At 38.6% G+C, this 14,718-nt stretch overlaps 1 protein-coding gene across 6 annotated transcripts in view; it reads left to right on the forward strand.

The window, feature by feature from the left end:
• Positions 1–14,718, forward strand: part of UNC5D (unc-5 netrin receptor D) — a 520,162-nt gene that overhangs the window by 214,085 nt on the left and 291,359 nt on the right. The gene's annotated exons all lie outside the window — the stretch shown is intronic.

The following is a 14,718-nucleotide window of genomic DNA, read 5'->3' on the forward strand; positions in this document are numbered from 1 at the left end:
AGATTAACTATAGTAGTTTCTGAAAGAAATCTGCATTTTCCTCAGTAACAAACTAGTAATAATCTTTATAACCTAGGTGACTAAGGGAATAGTTCTTTTATTAAGAAATCCTTATAAAACACTTACCAGGTAGCAAGCTTCATTTCAAGCTCTTTATTATTATTAAGAGATTTAGTCCTCACCATGGTCCAAAGTGGTCGGCACTATTGTTATCTTAATTTGATAAATGAAGAAACAGAGGTACAGAGAGGTAAGATGACATGCCCAGGTCATATAGGGGTTCAGCTAAGATTCAAACTCCAAAAGAAATGTTTTGGAGTCTTATTCTCTTCACACTCTTAAATGCTGTGCTATATTTTAACTCTCGTTCTTCTATAGTTTAGTCTGGGTGTCCCAAAGGATCTGGACCCTGCTATGATGCTTCTTTCCTCTTCTTACTGAATCTAGGTCGTTTTTAGTCTGCGCTTGTTGCTGAAAGTCTCCAGTCCTCTCACTGAGGTTTATGTGCCTTTGGTCTTTCTGATAGTTGAGTTTTCTCTCCAAATTCACATTGTTCTGCACACTGTGATACTGAGGGAAGAAACTTGAAATTCCTTTGATAAGGGAAAGCCACTTTTTTGCTTGGTGGCAAACCTAAACTAGAGCTTTCTTTCGTGAAGCCCCAAACACTTCCTGTGAACCCCCCTTCCCTCACTCCCCACTCCAGGCAATGAGCAGTAGTTTAACACATTTGTTTAATTAAAGAGTTATAGAAATTCCTTCTCCCTATATGGTAAGCTGTTTAAAACAAGGCAGTACCTATCCAATTCAAAGTGCAGTGCCCAATGCCTGGCACATAGCAACCACTTAATAAATATTTAATGAATTAGTGTGTGTATCGATATTGCAAGTGCACCATACAAATTTGTTAACTTAATTGCTTCACGTTGCAGAGTGTGTGTATATGTGTGTCTGTGTAGAAAAGAGAATTATAATTTCCTTCATTAGCCAACATTATCAAGCACCTAATCTACATAATGCTATCCTAGTTACCACCCAAAGTTAGCTAAAAAGAGACATAGTAGTATCTTTCTTTGAAGTCTTGAGGATTTAAAGCACAAAAACTATGTTTCTGATGAATTTGCTCAAGACATGCAGACAAAGAAGGGCATTATGTAGAAAAATAAATGGATATTACCAACTACCATCCCATGAGCCACAGGTATTTATTGTCCAAATGGACTTATGTGAAAGGTTTCTAATGGAAAGATAACAGACTTATGGCCTCTTCAGATGGAGGCATTAGTATTCTGATACAAGAGTTTCAGGGGCATTAGTTTACTTTGAATATTTTCATATCATTTTACCACTGGGGCCTTTAGTATTGGAACAAATTGATGTCTAGAGTCCAAAAAAGCTGTTTAGTATGTGATAGTGGAAAATTAAATAATGCATTTGTCCTGCAGGCTCTGGCTCTCACACTGATGCAAAATCAGTAGAATACCCACAGCCTCTTTTCTGAATGCTGGATGTCTTCATTGGAAAGTAAGGGAATCTATTTATTACTGACCTCAAATGAATGGCATAAGGATGAAGTTGTATTTTTATATTTCAATTACTGTTCCTGTCTCCAAGAGCATTTGCTAGCACTGAGAACAGTGAATTATCATCCCAGAATTCCAGAGTTCCTTTTTAGTCATTACCAGTGGTGCCCATTCTCTCTGTACTATCTCCATCACAATGGAGAGCTAAGATTTGTAAAGCAAATGTACCATATTTTGAGGGCCTTGAAAAATTTATGCATTAAAAAAGAAATCAAAGGCAAAGTTAATTTGGAAATGTGTGGCATTACCTTTGAGAGGTCAAATTTTTGGCAATCTCTGTTCACACCAATCTGAATGATTACACAGTCCTGTGTCGCTTAACAATGGGGAGATGTTCTGAGAAATGTGTCGTTAGGCAAGTTCATTGTTATGTGAACATCATAGAGTGTACTTACATAAACCTAGATGGTATAGCTACTGCACACCTAGACTATATGGTACTAATCTTATGGGACCACTGTTGTATAAGCGGTCTGTCCTTGACCAAAACATCATTATGTAGCGCACTACTGTAATTTGAGGGACATACAGGGGCCACTTTGACTACAGAGTCCTAAAAACAGTTAAGAGTAAATCAAATAAGAGAATAATTTTGTTTCTTTAACATTTAGTTTTAAGTTTATATCGGTGGAGCAGAGAAAAGAGAGGATCAAGTCCTCTGGCATTTTCTCAGTTAATTTCTTCTCCTAATTGCTGTTTGGCCTAGTTCTTTTTCTGTCTGTCTTCCCTCTTTGCAGGCCTCTTTGCTGCTTTGCATCTCAAAGGGGTAGCATGTTCAGGACTCCACTTTCGAATGTGTGTTTCTAAAAGGCAGAGTGAGCCATCTGCCACCCACCCACTCTCCTGCCTACCAGGACATTCCTCATCTTCCTTAGCTGGTGTGTAAAATTAACCTTCTGCCCACACTCTGTAGAAGGGCTGGCTTTGTTTTTTGTAAGCCATCTTGTTCTTTCCTCACTCCCCCTCCCCTGTTTCTGCTCGAACGGCAGAAAAATACAGAAACGGAAAAGTAGGTGAAAGCATGAAAGGAAATATCAATGCTGAACCTGTTTCCTTTTAATTGCATAGCGCATTGAATTGGACATTATACTTGGATCTCGGAGTCTTGGATTTATGGTCTGCTGTATGATCTACCAGCCTGACAATCTTACCCTCTTTTGCCTCAGTTTCTTCGTGCTATATAGAATAGGAGTGGAAAGGGAAGGATCAGCCATGGCCATGACTGTTGCAATAGTGGTTCTTGAATCTCTCCAGCCTACCCAGGCAAGGCTGCAGAGCTTAAAAGAGGTCGCACATGGGAACACACCAGAAGAAGAGAAGCAGCCAGTAGAAGCGTTCTCTTCCCTAACTCAGAGACTCAGGAGTTATTGGTGAAGGGCATCAGAATATGCCACCCGAAAATATGCCACTTTGTCATAAGGATTATTTTGAACTGAAGGCAATTGAGAAAAAGCAAACCCAAGAAGAGCTCTCTGCCCTCCCCCTATCTGCCTAAAAGCAGGGCATACATTTCTCTTTGTGACGGTGTCCTCCACCCCTCTCCTGTACCAGTAGAAGGAGAACAACTCTTATCAGCAGAGATGGAAAGTTGGCCCTGAAATACGTCTGCACAAACAAAATTACTAAAATAACCCTTATCTTCCATTAGTTTCCCTATGTGTTTACTTTCCCACAGTTTACTGCTCCTGGAAGCTCTAACCCCTTTTCCGTTGTCTAGTTACTTCTCCACAATTTATCACCCTTTGTTAAAATGGTATGTATGCTCTCCATCCTGATGAGGTCATTGAATTTTCACTTCTTTTCTGTGAAGCCCCCATGCACATAAAAATTAAAAACATCAATAAAATGTATTTGCCTTTTCTTCTGTTAATCTGGCTTTTGTCAGTTCAATTTGCCAAAGAACTTGAGAGTATAGGGGCAAAGTTTTTCCTCCCTGCACTGGTGAGGAATTGTTTGTCTTTTGGTAGCTTTCCTTTCTTGACTCAGGAAAAATTCTCTAGTGCTCATTTATTAGTCTAAGTCTCAAATGAAAAATACCCATGCCATGAATTTAATTCTTTCATCCAACAAATGTTTATTGAGCACTTTCATAAAAAGGCTTACTTCTTGCTCTCATGTGGTTGACAGTCTAGCAGAGGCAAGTTTTTAGACTCTGAAGAGACTTAAGTTTGCGCCAGTGAAAATTACTATATAGACAGAAGGTACCATCCTATCTATCAACTCATCTGTCTATCTATCGATCGATCAATCTATCTTTATCTATCTATCTATCTATCTATCTATCTATCTATCTATCTAATCATCCTGCAATGTTTGACCTTCCTAACCATAATTTTCTTCTGTAAAATAAAGTTTTTAAATTAGAAGTGGATATTCTAATATAATGTAGAAAGCACAGGGTGGCAGTTGTGAAACAAATGTACAAAACAGCCAGGAATTTAGACTGTACTTCCTAGCAGGTAAGGTAAACCTACTGGCCTACATAATTCATATATATATATATATATATATATGTATGTATGTATGTATATATTAAGGAAGAGAATCCATTTATCTAAAGAGGCAAGAATATATCTTATTCCACATTCTGGAAGGAATTTCATTAGAATATTACCTAGCATTATAATTCAATAGAGCTTGTGATTCTTTCCCTCTTATTTAGAACCTGGGTTACTGTTGTAACCAGACTGTTGTTTTCAAGGCCAGTGGTTCTCAAACTTGAGTGTTTATCCAAGTCACGTGGAGGGCGTGTTAAAACACAGATTGCTGGTCCCACCCTCAGAATTTCTGATTCTGTAGGTCCAGGAAGGAGCCAAGAATTTGCATTTCTGGGTGATGCTGATGCTGCTGGTTACAGGAGCACGTTTCGAGATCTGCTAAGCAGAGACACAACAACGTACAACAGTTAGATAAGTTTGGGGGAAAGTAGCTCCTGTTTGTGAATGCCTAAGCGGTTTAGCCTTCAGTTGCAAATCTTCACTTCTACCTAACATTTAGTCTTGTTTCCTTCAAGTCCTGTAAGAATGGAAGGGTAATGCTCTCCCAGAAAGCTTTTATTTCAATGTGGCTTGTCACAGCATCAATTTAATTAAAAGTAAGAACGTGTTAGGTGAGGCAGGACCTGCCTGACCACAAGGGGCTACTGGAGAAGGAGTTATTGATGTAACTGACCTTATCTGTCAGAATATTTGTTACAAGTCAAGAGTTGTTAAATCCAATAGTGCTTGACTTCATTACATAGGAATCTGGGCCTTAATGCTGCGCTCCTTGGTAATGTTCTCTGGCTTGTTAGGAAAGGACAATGGGAAACATGATTTATGGGGTGGGTATTGGACCACACTCTGAGGTGTTGCAAGATCACACCCACTAAACATGCATCTCACTTTTAGCTTTCTTAGCAGCTATAATGTATGTAATGCGTGAAATGCCTCCATCTATTTTACTTGCAGTGCATGTAGACAAGGTTTTGGGTCTTGGCTCAGAAATTTATTAACGTACACCCTTGAGCAAATTTTCTTATTGTCTCCAACTGGGTCTCATTTTCCTCCTCTCTTAAGGGGATAATACCTACCCTCAATTAGGGTTACTTTGAACATTAAATTGTATAGCCTATAAAATGACTGGCATATAATAAATACTTAATTCTTCCCCTTCCTCTTTTTATGTCATTTGCTTACTAATAAATTTTTTTGAATTAATTGTCATTTCCTGATTCTAGACATAATTGGAATGATTCTTTGGTCTCATGATGTTTTAGTTTTCTTCAAGCCTCAGACTGGAGGCCCTCCTGTTTAAAGATTGCTAAACTTCAAATTCTGACCACCTGCCTCCTTTATAGTTTTTCCTTCTCTGTCTGAACTTGATGGCAATGGCTAAGGTCTAACTCTCTACAACTAGATGATTCTCATCATACTATTTATCATCCCCAAGGTAACAAGTTTGAAAGTGTCTTTACAGTTCTGATAGAAACCAATAGCTTATCAATAATTTTCCATTATAATAGAGCCAACTATTTCCCTTTTGAATGAATCTTTCAAGCTCTTTAAAATATGTCTACCCTTTTGGCTTGGGTGCTACCTGCGGGCAGGGACATGGAGCATGATTCTCAATAAGGCTGAGTTGGAGAAGGGTTGGCATGGTGTCTAATGCCCCAAATCCATGACGAAGGGACATGTCTGAGGGAAATTCTCTGCTGTTTTACTAAGTTTCCAGTTTCCCTGTGTCCCCTAGGAACCCAATGGGAAGAATCTGCTCCAAGACTCTGACTGGGTCGTATTTACTCTCTTATTCCCAGTGCTTAGCCCGGTGTTCTCACGTTACAGGCTCAATCATTATTTTTCAATGAAAATGCTTATTAAAATAACACCATGTCCTTGGAATTTCTGTGCAATCCTAAGTCTTCCAAGAATTTCCTAAAAGGTTGGCAAGCAATTTTTCCAAAGACCTATTCAAATTGGCAGTAAAGATGGAGCATACTATAAGGACCTTGTGAAGATTTATTAGTTGATCGGCTCTGTGGTAGATTGGGCATTGAGCCTTATGGTGATTGCTGAAGAGCATTGCTGCCTGCTTTGCACCTTAATAATGTAGCTGCAGAAGAGTCCCCACTTGTACAGAACAGAATGTTAGAGCAGGACCTGGGAGATTGCCCATTGCAACCCCCTCATGGGACGCAGGAGGGAACTCACTGCCCTCACGGAGAGTCTGTGTTTTCTGGTACAGAAATGCCTACCAACACCTTTCCCTACCTTGTAATGAACCCAGAAATGAACCCAGAAATGAGTTCTGTAATTTAGCACAAATGATCATCAGGATACGTTCCACAGAGAAGCACTGCTAATGGTGGTTATTGACCCTGTCAGTTGCTTGCTGCTGAGGGCGCACCATGATTGGTAGTTGAATAGTGCCATTTCCTGAGGCCACCAGCACTGACCCATTGGCCATGGGATTCGGTCCCTCTTCACTCCAACATGAAATCTTTAATTAATAGCATCTAAAGGAAAACAAATAAGAGAACAAGGCTAGCATGGAAAGCCTTCACTTATGCCACTCAGGAAAAACCAAGATGCTGATCTTAAATAACGAGACACTTCCAGATGGATGAAAACAGGTGCACCAAGAGCAAAGCCTGGGTTTGCTGGAAATAGTTGGTACACATCCAGGATCAGAGACATGCTACAAAAGGAGCACAATGGAATAAAACAGTACGAGTGGCTTTTTTTAAAGCCAAAGTACCTTACTTAAGCTTCAGATTACATTAGATTTTCATATTTCTTGTACATATCCACATAAGTAGCATTTTCATTATGTAAGTATAAAAACTATTTTTCTCCTTTCTGTTTTCTGTGCCTCCTTTTTTTCTTGTGGCCTCTACCCCCACGCATGTGTCAGGAAAACATTTCAGAAGGTCCATGTGCTAATAGATTATCTCAATTGAAGTCATAGATTGCTGTATTAATAACTCATTTTTTATAGCTCTTTTGCATGGTGTGGTATGAGGAGAGGGAGGGTGTTACCAGAGAGGCTAAATCATCTGATTTTACAAGTAGTTCTGGTTCCCTATGGATGACACCCTTTGGTTTCCTGAGGCAGACGAGAGACTGTTGGATTCATTGATTTGGGGCATCTTAGTTAGGTGAGAATGGAAAATTTCAAGCAGCAATGCAAAGCCTTTAGCCAGAAATGATAGTGTTGCCAATAACAGGGAGAAGCAGGCTAATAACATTTCAATTTTTAAATTCTTGGCCCCATTTTTCTTTCATGCTGAAATGTTATTGAAGTATAACTGCTTGTTGAACACACATTAATTCTGGAATTTGTGGTGAATCCAATCGCACATAGCTGAATTTGCCAGGTGCACTGCACAAGCCTTTTGACATTTGAGGCCAAATGTTCAAATCACAAAGTTGAAGGTCGTGGCATGTATTAGACAGGGAAGAATTAAGAAGATGCATAGCCTCCACAATCTCTCACATCGTCTTTACAAACCTGTCACTATCACCAATGCATTATTTATCAGATTAGGTGAAGGAAATGTTATCCTTTTTGTTTTTTTTAAATAGCACTTAGTTATGAGGAGGATGGAGTCCACTTGTAGTAACTGTCAAATGGGAAAGCGTCTTATTTCGAATCTAGACCCTTCCTGTTGCACTAATGAGCCTTCTGTTTTCATTTCTAACACGTTATTGCGTATATTTTTAGCTTGATTCAATGCCATTGGACAGTGCTTCTATAACTGACAAACATTTGCATAAACATGGCTCATTAGGTATTTTTAGATCTGCCATGGCCTTTAGACAAATGTAACTAAACTGGAGGGTTCTGTCCTGTAGATTTCAGCTCTATAAACATTGAAAGTGGTGACAGCAACTAGTGTCAGCCAGATCATTGGAGCCAGAGAGCCGGTTCCTAAATGATTTGGAAGTTTGGAGTGAGAGAAAGGAAAAATAAGCTCACTTTTACATATAGAAACCCCAAATTTATAAAACTTGGATTATCAAATTATATTTACTCCTGGAAAAATTAAGACTCTTAATTGGGCAGTGGGATGGCAAATACTGGTTCTGCTGCTTTCTGAGCAACAGAGGGGGAAGCATGCCCCTTTTCAAAACATTCCTGAGGCTAGCTTTCCCTAGAAGAGGTTATAATCTCCCCAGGGAGACTGTCTTGGCAGCTTGAGAGACACCAGAGGGGTGCAACTCAAGATCCCTCATGGAAATGTAGGTTAAAACCAACTCCCCATCAGGAAAGATTCCAGATGCTGCAACATGAAATGCAAAGCCTGAACTTGTTAGCTTGAAATTACACCAGGACCACAAAACCTCTGAAATACACATGGCTTCATCAAATTACTCAAAATTCCCTGGGTAGATAAGGTTTAAACCAAGGAAATACAATGGCTACGGTGCTAAACCACAATGCCAATTAATTTTTATTCATTGATTTTTGAGGGTGTGTTTTATTTATTACTCCTGCATCTTTTAGAGTGTGATGTAGAGGGCTTTAAAGGTTTGCAAGCTGCTTAAAGTCTTTGCTCACATATTGGAGACAATTTTCCTTATCAGTCTCTTTCCGGCTGTTTTTCTCTTTCTTGCTCTGTTCTCTGCATTTGCCCTTCAGGCTAATTTGGATCACCCTGCCCTTTATTTCAACATATTTAGAAGGCTCACCATCAGCAACAGTGATTCATTCTATTTATATTTTTCGGATTTGTCCATCCAGTGGTCTATTTATTTGGAAAGCAAAACAAGATATGTGGTCAGGATGATTTTCATTATTGGTTCATGAGCAGATCTTTACCTTATTATTATTCCGCTTTTGCATTTAGGCAAATGAAGCAGATTAGATTGCTGTGCTGGAGATGCCTGGATGTGACACTGTGTTTTGATTGTGAGATGTGGTTCTGAGAAGAAAGACTCCTTAGTGGAGTCTACAGTATTGTTGACATGATGAGGTAGTTAGCTGGGTAGTTAGCAGAAAGTTGCAGTGCATTATACTCTTTGAGAGGAGTGGTGATGGGCGAGTTGGGTAGAGAATGGACATTTAATGAAAGATATTTATTGATAAATTCCATATTCCATTGTTTCTGTAGATGAACGGGAGTCTTTAAATTCCAGAGCTCCCTATCTCTGGGTTTATATCTCACGCTTCTGCTTGCTTACGTTCCAAATCTCCTACTTCTGTTCTGTACCCTGATGAAAATTCTCAGGGTCACGTCTGGGAGGGTTCCATGAGCAGAAGCAAAGCAGAGCTGTGTGTAGTGGTGGAGAGCCCATCCATCACCTGGAGGAGGTGAAAAAATCCAATATACAGGACCATTAATGGATCGTAACACCTAATAATAGCAATTCCATTCCAGCTGGAGAAGAGGTGCATCCATCCCGCCTTTGAATGTTGTTCAAACATACCTTTTAGCATTGTAGGAGCAAACACGAGAACAGGAAGTTGTTACAAGTACATCTTAGAGAGATATAGCCTCTCCATGAATGAAGAAACACTGCTTCATTTGTCCTCACAGCACCCCGGCGAGCAGGAGCTGGGCAGTCTGCTTCTCTGGGAGAGGGCGGATAATAGTTTGCCAGAAACAACTTGCTTAAGGTCATAACTGTGGTTCTGTGATAAGAATTGAAATTAGACCTGGTCACCCTTTGTACAAGACTCTAAATATGACCAACAATGAATAAACTAGCACACTGCCCAGCAGGCTGGATATGGACCTTCAGATCCTTAGAAGGAGCTAGAAGGGATTTTAGAGGTTCTTTAATCCAGACCTTTCATAATAAATGAGAAAACAGACACCCTGCGTAGTTGCATGCTATCTGTATGAGTTTTTCCGTGTCCTGAAAAGTGGCTTTAATGCTTAAAAAGATTATTTAAGGGCTACTTTTATTTTGAATATTAATATTCGATTTATTAAAATTACAAATTCAAAAACTGAGTTCTTTCTTAAGCCTTTAAATTCAATTTACAAATCTAATTATTCTTTTACTAAATCTAGCAACTTGAGCAATCACTGTTAAAGGATTTTTTTTACAACGTAGTTAATTGAATTACTTAAATATTTTAAACCGCACTTATAAATTTAATATATTTGATTTTCTTTTTAAGTACTTAAATCGTCCAGCAAATACTTTCCCTTGTGCTTAAACACTTGTAAATTTCATAAATTAAACTTATAAATATGGTGGATCTTAATTCTTCTGCATGTTACAATATTATTTACAATCTTAGAAAGTTTTTCTTATAGCTACAAACTTAAATTTACCAACTTAAGTTTTTAAAAGTTATTCGATTATGCATTTGAAATTTGAATCATAAAGACGATCTCTTAGCTTTTCTACTGTTGAATTCTGTTAAACAATATAAATAGTGTTTTTAATTAAATAAATACCAATTATACACAGAATATTCTTAAATGTAAAAAGTAATAATAATGTGCTGAGACTGGTTTACTTCATTATTTCTGTACTTTATCCTAAATTTCCCTGGAATTAAATGACACTTTCACCCAGTATAAGAAAGAAAATGTCATACCAAGGGAAATGAGTTTCTGTCCTAGCATAGGTGAGTCATGGACCCAAAAGAATAGGATGGAACAAACAACGTGATTCTTGCCAAAGACACTGCGTTAATGAAGGGTACAATAAAGTAGAGATTCCGGAATTTAAAAAGAGATTTGATCTCATAGCTCCAAACTCAGATTCAAGTAATATTGGAACTTAATTTCTTGGTCTCTCCTCACAAAGTTGTAACCATCTCTAGGCATGTAGCTAACACAGGTGGATTGTTCATTGTTTGTACTTTCTTAAGACATGAGATGTCTTCCCCTCCAGAGCATCACACCCTTGTGTAATACTTCCAATACCTCTTTCGATTGGATAGATTCTCAACAAATATTTCCTTCCTGGAGGAACTACACCTTGTATAGGTAGATATTAATAGTATTTCAAATTGGATTTGCCTCTGTCATGGCATTGCGTGAATGTGTTCCCGCCAGCTGAAATGATGTCCCATTTCTTCCACCTAGCATACCCCGTCCTCATGCTGCTGCTTGCAGAGTCCCAGGATGTGTTTCCTTTATTGCTATAGCTATCAGAGTTTTACAAAATTAGTTATAAAAGAGAAAGTGAGAACTCAAATAGAAATAGAAATATTTATGCAAATCTGGAAAGTCACTAAAGCTAATGGAAATACAACTATTTTTAAAAGTCTATTAAGTATCACTTTTTCACACTGAGTACTGATTATATTGTGAGAGGCAGTACCTGCAGTGGTTACTCTGAAGCCCCAATACCTGATTTTGCCTCCTGCTCTACCTCTCATGTCTGTGTCAATAATACCTGCTTCAGGTAACTCATCTGGAAAACAATAATAACCAGACCTGCCATATAGGACCTTTAAGTGGATTAAATCCACTAGAATGGAAGCTTCATGAAGGCAACAATTTTGTCTGTTTGGTTACTGATATATCCTCAGCACCTACAGTAGTGCCTGAATATTGTATATGTTCAAAAAACATTTGTTCATTTAACTAAATTAAAAGTGCTTAAAACAGTGACTGGAATGTGGAAAATGTCCGATAAAAGTTGGTTATTATTGTGCTTTGGGGACGACTTGCCCACAGTCACTTGCCTATTTCTAATTTTGTTTGATTTATTGGGAAATAGTTGGCTAAGGAGTCCCACGCCAGCAGTTTCACAGCTGTATTTATTTGTGATACGAGATATTACTTTCACCTGGAGAAAAACCTTGGTAAAGCTGAATTATGCCAGCACTTGGGTGCCCAGGTTATTTGTAATTTTCTGGGTTTGTAGGTCATCTGTCTTCCTGCTCAGCAAGTGTGCAGCTTTCATTTTTCACTGTTTTTTTTTTTTTCCCTTTAAGCCATCTTGTCCTTAATTCTTCCTTGACTCTCTCTTAGCCTTTTCCCTGTTTTCTTCCTTCATGCACCCTGTAAGTGGTAGCAGTCTTTGAAAGTCAATTCTTGGCTGTTTATTTCATATTCCATCTAGTCTTCCTGGCTGATCTTACTGACGCCTATAGTTTTAGGTCGACCTCCCTTTATTCTTATCCTTGACCATCTCCTAAGTCATAGACCCTCCACTTGTGCAGTATCTACTGTGTTCCTGAACTCTGATAACAGACTAATATTTTTCTCACATTTGAAATTTGAGTGACATTACAATCTTCCATTCTCCCATTCAGAACTCTGATTATAGTCAAAATCTTGTCTATTTTCCTTTACAGTGTTTTTCACAGCTGATGTTTCTATCACACAATCACCAACTCAGTTCAGACCCTTGTTAGTAACCACCTGGGCTTTTTGATTGTCTTCTAGTTGGTCTCTTCACCTCTAGTAGATACCTCCTTTACCCTGCCTTCCACACGGCTGCCAGGGTTATCTTCTTCATAACAAGATCAAATAATATTTCTCCATGCTCAAAAGCCACTGAGGAGTCTCAGTTCTCTCATTTCCAATTTTCTCTCCATTTACATTCTTCCCATCTGCCTTTGTTTCTTTATGGGAAACCTGATCTGCCCACCATTCTCTTAGTATGGTCTTCTCCCACTGTGATAGGCAGAATAATGCCCCCACCACCACCACCAAGAGGTCTTCATCCCAGGAACCTGTGTATATGTTAGGATATATGGAAAAGGGGAATTAAAGTTGCAGATAGAATTGAGGTTGCTAATCAGCTGACCTTAAAATAGGGAGAGTATCCTGGATTGCTCAGGTGGACCCACTGTGATCACAAGCCTCCTTAAAAGTGGAAGAGGAAGGCAGAAGAGGAGGGTCAGAGGGGGATGTGACTACAGAATATCCACGTGATGAGATATGAGATGAACTCGATCTGCTGTTGCTGGCTTTGAAGAGGGAGGAAGGGGCCACGAGTAGCTTCTAGAAGCTGGAGAGGGCAAGGAAGCAGCTTCTGCCCTAGAGCCTCCAGAAAGGAACACAGCCTTGCTGACACTTTGAGTTAGCCCAGTGAAACCCATGTCAGACTTCTAAACTATAGGACTGTAAGATAATGAATTTGTGTTTTAAGCCACCAAGCTTGGAGTAAGTAATTTATTACAGCAGCAAAAGGAAACTCATATACCTACCTTCATGCTTTTACGCAAGCTCATCATAATGTTGAAAATAAGCTTTTTCTTCACACTGGCTTATTGAAGTCTGATAAAGACTTCAAGGTCTAGTATAAATCTCGCTTGCTCCAAGACTTTCCACATTCTTATAGTCAAAATTCATCTCTAATCCTGCCATACTTACCTAAAACCTTATGTCCTCTGTAGCAGCATTTCCTCTCTTCTATTAGATACTTGTGTGTCTCTCTCTAGCCTTGGATTGTGAGTGCCCAGAGAATAGGATTCATACATTATTTATCTTTGTATCCCCCCACAAAAGCTTTTTGAATCAAATTGTAAAAATGCAACACATTAGAAATGGTGTTAAACATAACAGTCCTAAATGCCCACAAGATGGAGGTATTTCCTTGAAAAAATAATTTCCATTACCCCAGGAGATCATTTCTCTTTGACCCCTTTCAAACAGAAATTCAATTATTTCTTAGTTGAAAATCCGAGAGTTGGATTTTAACAATCTCACATTTAGCGTTGTAATTTAGGATTTTTAAAATATTTTATATATTGAAAGTTTCATTGACCATTTTAAAATAAAGGTTGGTATCACAGATATTAGAACTTAGAAAAATTGCCTAACAGGACCTTCATAAATAGCACAATTGCACGTTCCTGCATGCAGTGCAGGTTAATGATGCATTGTGTTTCACTGAGCGTGGTTGTATTATATAGTACATTTTCTGTGCTCCCTTTAGCAAGAGGTCAGGAGAAAAATAGAGAAATTGTCTCTCCTGTTGCAATTTAATTTCACTTTTTCTATTGGAATACAAATTAAAGTCAAGGATGCTTTCTAGAGACTCTTTGACAAGGGGTGAAATTCCAGGTTCTGTGAACATGTATGGCTGTAATAAAATTAGATTGTGAAGACACTTATGATATCTTCTGAAGCTTCTTCTCTGACAAGCAGGTTTGAATGTGTAAGTTAGAAATTCATGTGCCCTCATTAGTTCTTCCTTAACATGCCTTCCTTAAAAACTGCCCTGAACTCAAGTGCCAGTTGTCTTTACATTAAGTAATGTATGGCTAGTTTCTAATCTCTAATATCCTTTTCTGAGAACTCAGCTGAAGCTACCTGTTCTCTTTCCAATGCCAAATTTGTCATGGAACTGTGTTCTGGGAAGATGAGAAGAGGGAGTGTGGGAGGCGTGTGGACACACTGAGTTAGTTGGTTTCAAAGTGGGGTGGATTGACAGTTTGAAAGCACAAGTTAAGCTATGAACGCTGGATGGAAGATAATTTAAATTCAGCTGAAATAAATGATATTGCTGGATTCATCTCCTTAGGTAAGCAGCATTAATGTTCACAGTAATCCGGGGCCATTATTTTATATCTGAAAGCATCCCAGCCATAATGGGGTGGCAAAAAAATTCAAGCTTGTTTGAGTAACCTATCAATAACTGTCTCCAAATATTTAAAGAACTTCAGATAGAGAAGGAAGAAAATTTTCTCATTTATTGTGGCATGATAGGGCAAAAATAGAACCCAGGGGCAGGTG

Source organism: Diceros bicornis, chromosome 29 (genome assembly GCF_020826845.1).
Source record: "Diceros bicornis minor isolate mBicDic1 chromosome 29, mDicBic1.mat.cur, whole genome shotgun sequence".
NCBI lineage: Eukaryota > Metazoa > Chordata > Mammalia > Perissodactyla > Rhinocerotidae > Diceros > Diceros bicornis.